Below are 7567 nucleotides of genomic sequence, written 5' to 3'. Positions count from 1 at the left end.
GGCGCTGGGATTATGGGCGTGTGCCACCGTGCCCTGCCAACTGGCCAGGGTTTTAAGTATTTTTAAAGATAACAAACCTGAGAACATTAAAATTAAGAACAAAGTGTTTGGTTTACAAAAGACTCTGTAAACAGTGCATTTGACAAGGAAATAGAATAAGAGGTATGAATATTAGAAAGGAAGGGTGAGAGCAACATTACTTACAGATGATTTGATGAAAAAAAAATAAAGAGGAGAGAATGAAGTTAGACTTTAGAATCTTTCTCCTCGGGGGTGTTTGACGTGGTCTTTGGCCAACTTTAAAAACTGCCTTCATTTCTATGGCTTCTGTCAAAACGTCAGGCACACCTTCATTGACTGACTCCTTTGTAATCAAACTCAGGCATATGCTCATTGTTTCCATTTTGTTTTGTTTTGTTTTTGTTTTTGTTTTTTGTCACTGTGACCAAAAGACCTGACAATAACAACTTTAGAGGAGGAAAGTTTTATTTGGTGCTCACAGTTTCAGAGGTCTCAGTCCATAGACGTCTGATTGTTGCTCTGGGCCCAAGATGAGGCAGAAAACATCATGGCGAAAGGGTTTGGCAGAGGAAAGCAGCTCAGCACATGGCAATCAGAAAACAGAGAGTGTTCCACTCACCAGGGACAAAATATACAACCCCCAAAACACGCCTCCCGTGATCTATGTCCTCCAGCCACACCCTGGCTGCCTTGAGTTATAAGTCAGTTAATCCATTCAAGTGGATTAACGCACTGATTAAGTTAAGGCTCTTATAACCCCCTCATTTCACCTCTAGACTTTCCTGCATTGTCTCACCCATGATCTTTTGGGAGACACCTCATATTTAAACCATAAAACTCATTAACTCATTATTCTTTTGAATTAAAATTCCTCATGGGATACATCGGGCTTTATGGGCTAATCCTTTTACTCATGGTGTCTGGAAGTAAGCGGTATTTGTTCAACTAATGGACAAACTCACATACACCAGCAAGGCCACTATTAGAATTTGGATACGAAGTGTCACCCAAAATCTCACGTGTGAGACAACGCAGGCATGTTCAGTGGTAAAATGATTAGATGGTGAGAGCTGCAGTTAGTGGATTAATCCATTTGATGGATTAATGATTTGAATGGATTACTGGGTGGTAACTGTAGGCAGGTAGGGCATGGCTGCAGAAAGTAGGTCACTGGCTGCATTGTCCTTGGGGATTGGTTCTATGATCCCTGGATTCTTGTACTCAAACTCTGCTTCTGGGGCATCATGAACTGAGAAACTTTCTTCTGTTGTGATCCACCTCAGGCCCACAGCTATGGAGTCAGCTGACTGTGAACTGAAGCTTTGAAACTGTGAGCCAAAATAAACTTTTCCTCCTCTCAGTTATTCTTGTCAGTTCTTTTGGCCACAGCAACGCAAAGCTGATTAAAACAGACACCTCAACCAACATCATGCATAATCAAATTTATGTATGGAATTCAACTATCATTCAGTTCTACTATTATTTTCTCCAATGTGTTCTTTATTCACATGGCAATAAGTGTAGAGTTTCAGAGCAAGGACTCTGCATCCCACTGCCTGAGTTTAAATTTATTAGCTGGATGTGGTGACACACACCTTAAGCCCAGCAATTCTGGAGTCTGAGGCAGGAGGATTACAAGTTCGAAGCCAGACTCAGCAACTTAGTGAGGCTCTTGGTATGATCCTGTGACACACACAAAAAAATTATGGCATGATTAACATCAGACCTTGGGTGATTTCTTGGTCTGTCTACTCATCTGTGCTACTCATCTGTGAGATGGGGTATTTATTTGTAGCACCTACCTTGCTTTGGGTAGCATTTCAATAGCAATTTTCTCATCATCATTGAGACGGGTCTCACTAAGTTGCTTAGGGTCTCAGTAGGTGGCTGAGATTGGCCTTGAATTTGCAATCCACCTGTCTCAGCCTCCCCAGATCACTGGAATTACAGGCATGTTCCATCACACCTGGCTTCCCCATGGCTTTTGTAACTAATTTTCCATGTCAATTTTCCCTCTGCTCTCTTAAATGATACAGTTGTTATTGTTATTATTATTATGTCTACCATTTAGTTTTGGAATCTCATAATTACTATCTCAAAGATTCCTGCTTTTTCAAAACTCTGGCCTACCTTGCCCCCATTTCTGTACTTAACAAAAGCAGTTGTGTGGTTTGGGAAAAAATAGTATTGGATGTTTTGCAGCTTCTGGAACAGTTACTGAGTGACCTCCAGTTGGTGATTTCTCAGGAAGACTACCCCATCACCTGGAATTTTGTCCATTCTGACCCCTCGGCTAAAACACCTTCAAAAGTTTGGACTCTTAGTTATTGTGTTCCCAAACTTCAATATCTTAAAAAATCCCTACGACTCTGCCCCACTGCCAGCACTCAACTCCTCTCTGACTTGCTCAGTGTGAGGTGTGGCCAAACCTTAGAGATTCATGAGCATCTCTAACTTTTTTCCTCCAACAGGTCCTCTCCCCTCTTGCTTTCTGCCTTGCACTACCATGTGGTGTAAGGTGGTCAGCTTGGATTCAGGGCTGGGAGACAGGCAGGACCAGGACTACAGTGGGCCAAAGGAGGGGCTTGGGCACAAGATTTAAGGAGGTATCACTCCCAGGGACTTGCAAGGGCAGGGGTAGCCTTCAGAAGGAGCAGCTCCTTACATTGTGTGCAAAAGGTGCCTCTCTAGCCTCACCCTAGTCCCATACCCTGGAAACGGTTTTTGCCATAAAAAGTCATTGTTCGAAGATGCTTTTACTGTTGTCTGATTCCACTGTTTCTCTAAGTGTGATCCATGGAGCATCCACCAGAGACTTAGCAAGGTCTACAATGCAGATTCTTGGGCCCAAGCCCAGGACCATACTTTCAGAATCTTTGGGAGGCAGGGCAGGAATGTGCATCTTAATAAAGGGTTTGTGGCACTTCTTAGAAATCAGCAGCTGAAAACTCTCCCTACTTGGTGCTCTTCCAGGACAGGCAACACGCGGTCTCACAAAGCAGCCTGTTTCTGGTCTAAGATGGCAGCTGTTAGAAAGTTCCTTCTCCTGGGCACAATTCTGCCTCTGCAGGACTTCACTCTTGGTCTGGAATGGCAGGGACTTTTTATATGGCAGTTCTCAAGTACGTAAGGCAGCTAACATGGTCTAACCCCCACTTTGAGTAGCTCACCCTATTTACTAATCGGTCCCTGTTCAGTTCATTCCCTCCATGTGCCATCAACACACAGAGAGAGCAACGAGAAGACGTGCACCACCCTTAAAGCCCCCGACCGTACCCTATGGAAATGTTTCCAGCGCAGAGCCCCCTCCAGGCTCCGGGCGGGCTTTGGACAGCCTCCCGGGGTGGCTCTGCTGCCCCCTGGCGGCTCCGGGAGATACCGCAGGGTATGAAAGCTGTCGGCGCGGAGAGTGGGGTGCTCTCCCCACACGTGGGAGTGGGTAAGACAGATCATCCGCCCCTTAGAGGAAAAGGCACGAGTTACTGTCATGCTTCAGGAGAGAAATCCGAAGCGAGAAAGAAAGCAAGGGTGGGAGAAAGGGGGAGCTGCAAGTGAAGAGGAGCCCCACAGATTAGCCCTGGACCAAGGAGACCCAGCGCCCGGCTCTGGATCTGACTCTGCTCAGCTTACAGGTGAGTGGTCCCAACAGCCCCGTGCAGCCTTTAAAGTTGGAGAGACAGTCCTAGCACAGGGTCTCTGGGCAATCTTCATAGGAAGATGACAGCATGCTGATTAATGCTTCCTGGAAAGAAAATGACAGCATTGTGGAAGTGCTTTTCTTAGTTGTGTGCAGGGAAAGAAAACCTTAAATCTTCAGTGAATCTAAGGGAAATTTTTGTTTTTGTTTTTGTTTTTTTGTGGAGAGAACCATTGTAAAGGAACAGGAACTCAAGGTCAAAAGTGAGTTATGCTGGCTGGTTAGAAACCACTTGGTAAGTACAGGGCCAGAGTTGGGGACCACAGAAATCACCTCCACATCTTACCTGGTGGATCTCTGAGCAGTTGGCTTTGACCTGATGGTTTAAAAAGTGTGGTAGAGCTCAAAGGAAGTGCATTTTCATTAAATAGGAAACAAACAGTGAAGGGATCCTGGGAGAGGGTTGAATCACTCTGACACGCAGTAGGTGTATAATAACCTCCACTGACTTCTGCTAAGGAAACAGCACAGGATACATAGAGAGCTCCAGGAAAGAAAGGATCGTGTCCTGAATGCCCAAAACACTGCTGGAAATATCCAGTGACACCTGTTAACATCCACCTTTGGAGAAACAGGTATCAAGATGGTTAATGTTTAATAGTCAGTGTTATCCAAAATCGAACAATAAGTTGGGGTCATCCTCACATTGAATTTAGGAGTAAACAATTTAGTTTACTTAGCTCATCACTCCAAACATAATCACCAGGGCAAAAATGTGTTCTGGATTCAGGTTGGAACTTGAGGGCGAAAAATCACTAATGCTAAATACTGACCTGATGCTAAATGTCAAAAATTTAACCATCTATACATACAAGCTCCATATTGATTTAATAACATGATTGAAAGTTTAAAATAAAATTGTATTTTATAGATTTGAATGCTAAGACTAGAAATGGTAGTCAGCTATAAAGGGATTTCTCAGACTCAGCACTACTGACATTTCAGACTAGATTATTAATTTCTTGTTGTGGGAGACTGCCCTGTTCCTTGTAGGGTATTTAATGGCATCTCTCTTCTCTATCCACAGCCCCCACCCCATCTGTTACAATGTCTCCAGACATTGTAAATGTCCTCTGGGGACAAATTCCCCCTGGTTGAGAAGCACTGAGATATACCACTTAGATTGAAAATTGGAAGTGTGTTGAGAATGACACTTAGTAATTATGATCAGTTAATTCCTTCGTGCCCTTCACTGTCACTCCGCTTCTTGGAGAGGAAGCAACAGGGGTTACCATTGCTATGCTCACTGATGTAGAAGCAAGCGTGAGACACACGATCTAATCACAGTCACGCACAGGACAGACCTCTGAGTCACTGCTTGTTTACACTGAAGAGAAGACACTGTCAGCCGTCTACCCCAATCTTCCTGTTTCAGATTTCTATCAGATAAGAAATTTCCTACCAAATAAAGAAAAATGTTCATTTTTGTATAGAAATTGCCAAGTCGGTGTCATTTTCACCATCACTAGCCTAGGTCCACTCTATGAAGCATCTCTGGTTTTGGAGGGACTCACACTCGCTTAGAAGAAGTTCCAGTTGAAAAGGCTGGTGCTGCATGTGGCTGAGCCTTATGAATTTTTAAAGTTCCCACCATCACAGTGAATAGGTCTTTCATAGCATATTTTGGATCTATAAATTTACACAGTGTGTTCTCTAAATTAAAAAAAAAAACAGATTTCTGCTATTCTTTCCAGTTGCAACTTTTTTGATGGACTTAAGCACTCAAAAGATACTTGCTCTAGCTTTGAATTGAAATAAATCCATAGCAAAGGACATGAAAATAATTCATAAAGGAAATATACAACCAGGAAATAAGCATAAATGAATGACGACGTCACTGGAAATCAAAAATGTAAATTAAATTAGCAAATACATTCTGGTTTTGTCTATAAAAGTAATCATATGCTTGGCAATACCCAATACCAGCAAAGGTGTGGTAAACCCGGCATTCTTGTGTGTAACTGGTAGTACTGTGACTGCTACGACTGCTTTGGAAAGCAATCTTTTCTCAAAAAAAATTATTCACACTTTTAATTCAATAATCCTACATCTAGTTATTCTAAAGGAGTTATGTAATGTATAAAAGAAAGCAATTTTCATGAAAAAAGAGATGTCCTTTGGGAATGTAATCATAATAGTGACAAATGATAAGTAAGTATCCAATGAGATACAGCCAAGGGTAGATAAATGACCTATATTGTGGAATATGATGCATCTGTTAAAATGATAGCTATGAAGACACTATGGTAACAACAACAACAAAAAAAACCTTTTATGTCAAAATGTGAAGAGTTAATTTAATGTGCCTAATGCCTGATGATTGCAACTCTCTAAAATGAGTGTATGTCTGCATATGCACATACATATGTGGGGTTTCCTTCTCAGTACTAGGGATAGAACCCTCACACCTGCTAGACAAGTGCACCAGCACTGAGCTACTCCAAATATGTGCATCCTTGAAAGATAAGCACCAAACCACTAACAGTTGTTGAGCTAGGAGGCTGCAGTTGTTTATCATGAGAATTTTTTTTTTTGCTAATTTACTTTGAAAATTTTAAAGAAAATATTCCCAAAGAGAAACACTTCCACACCATCAATCATCACATCATCTCTCTTTTGATTTCTGCTCTTAGGGAGACTTTCCCCTTACTTATCCTCCTAATATGCTACTTTTTTTTTTTTTTTTTAGCTCTGGAATTTTGGAAAACAATTAAACTTCTTTTTTTTTTTGAATAATTCTTCTTGAACTTTAGGAGGGTTTAAATAAAAAGGGTTGGGGCTTTTGTTGTTGTTGTTGTTTTGTTTTTGTTTGGTTTGTTTTTGTAGTATTGGGGCTCAGACCCAGGGCCTCATACACACTATGAAAAGTTCTACCACTGAGCTACATGTCCCCACCCCCTCATTTAAATTATAAATGCTCATGTTGGGGGAGGAGCAAAAGTCAGGCAATACTAGGAGATAGAATGGAAATAAAAATATTTTCCATGCCTGCCTCTAAAACGTTCCAAATACCCTATCCTCGAAGGCCCCTTTCCCTGTACCTGTCTCCACAGGGAAGGATCATCAACTGAGGTTTGGTGAGTGTGCTTCTGATGTTTTCCTATGCATTGACACAAACATGTAGACATTATCACATGAATGAAGTTGTGTGTGGGTATATAACACAAAACACCCTGCCTAGCATGATTGTGATGGGTTGTGCCGAATTGCCCTCGAAGAAAGTGTCACCCATTTATATTCTCACAGACAGGGTACCCTTCGCTTTGTCCCTTCCTCCTTTAAAACACTGAACCATTGGATCTTTGACAATAGAAGGTGGGAAATGACACCTCGCAGTTGGTTTAGTGACATTCCTTGTAAGGGAAGCTGGACACAGTACACGGAGTTTGATGGCCAGTGTCTGGGGCTCTTGGTGGGGATTCCGTGTTCCCTTTCCAGCTGGGTGCCAAAGCTCAGTGCCGTCGTCACAGCTCCCTGTCTCTTCAGGAACAGTCTTTAAGGCGTGACAGGATTAACAGCACATCGTTCTTTTCTTAGTTCTCATCCATCTTGTCAGTTTAGGAAAATAAAGAGTTTGAAGGAATAAGAACTGTTTCATTTTATAAAATGAATCTAGTCTAACATTAATCCCAATAAGTACACTTTTTTTTTGTCATTGTTTGTTTTGCTTTATAAAGTAATGTTTCTACCATTATTTGCAGTTAGGGGCCAAAGAGAGCTATCAATTTGAGATACTTGAAATAAAAAAAAAAAACCTACACTCAGCCTTTCATTACTTTTTGTAGTTTGACATCATTCTTCAAGATTCTCAGAAAACTGGAGCTTGGGCCCCCTTAAAGGGCCAAAGCA

The 7567-nt window shown here is 41.9% G+C and overlaps 1 protein-coding gene across 2 annotated transcripts in view; it reads left to right on the top strand.

Annotated features, from left to right (window-relative positions):
- The first annotated feature begins 3397 nt into the window (after positions 1–3397).
- Tmem272 (transmembrane protein 272) overlaps positions 3398–7567 on the top strand; it is a 37118-nt gene continuing 32948 nt past the window's right edge. For both annotated transcript variants that reach the window (XR_013423410.1, XM_040281560.2), the window contains exon 1: positions 3398–3653. The gene's annotated coding sequence lies outside the window, so the exon portion shown is untranslated. The remainder of the gene's footprint in view (positions 3654–7567) is intronic.

This window comes from Ictidomys tridecemlineatus, chromosome 6 (assembly GCF_052094955.1).
Source record: "Ictidomys tridecemlineatus isolate mIctTri1 chromosome 6, mIctTri1.hap1, whole genome shotgun sequence".
Taxonomy (NCBI): domain Eukaryota; kingdom Metazoa; phylum Chordata; class Mammalia; order Rodentia; family Sciuridae; genus Ictidomys; species Ictidomys tridecemlineatus.
Note: the sequence above shows the minus strand (reverse complement) of the source record. Positions and strands in the feature narration are given on the sequence as shown.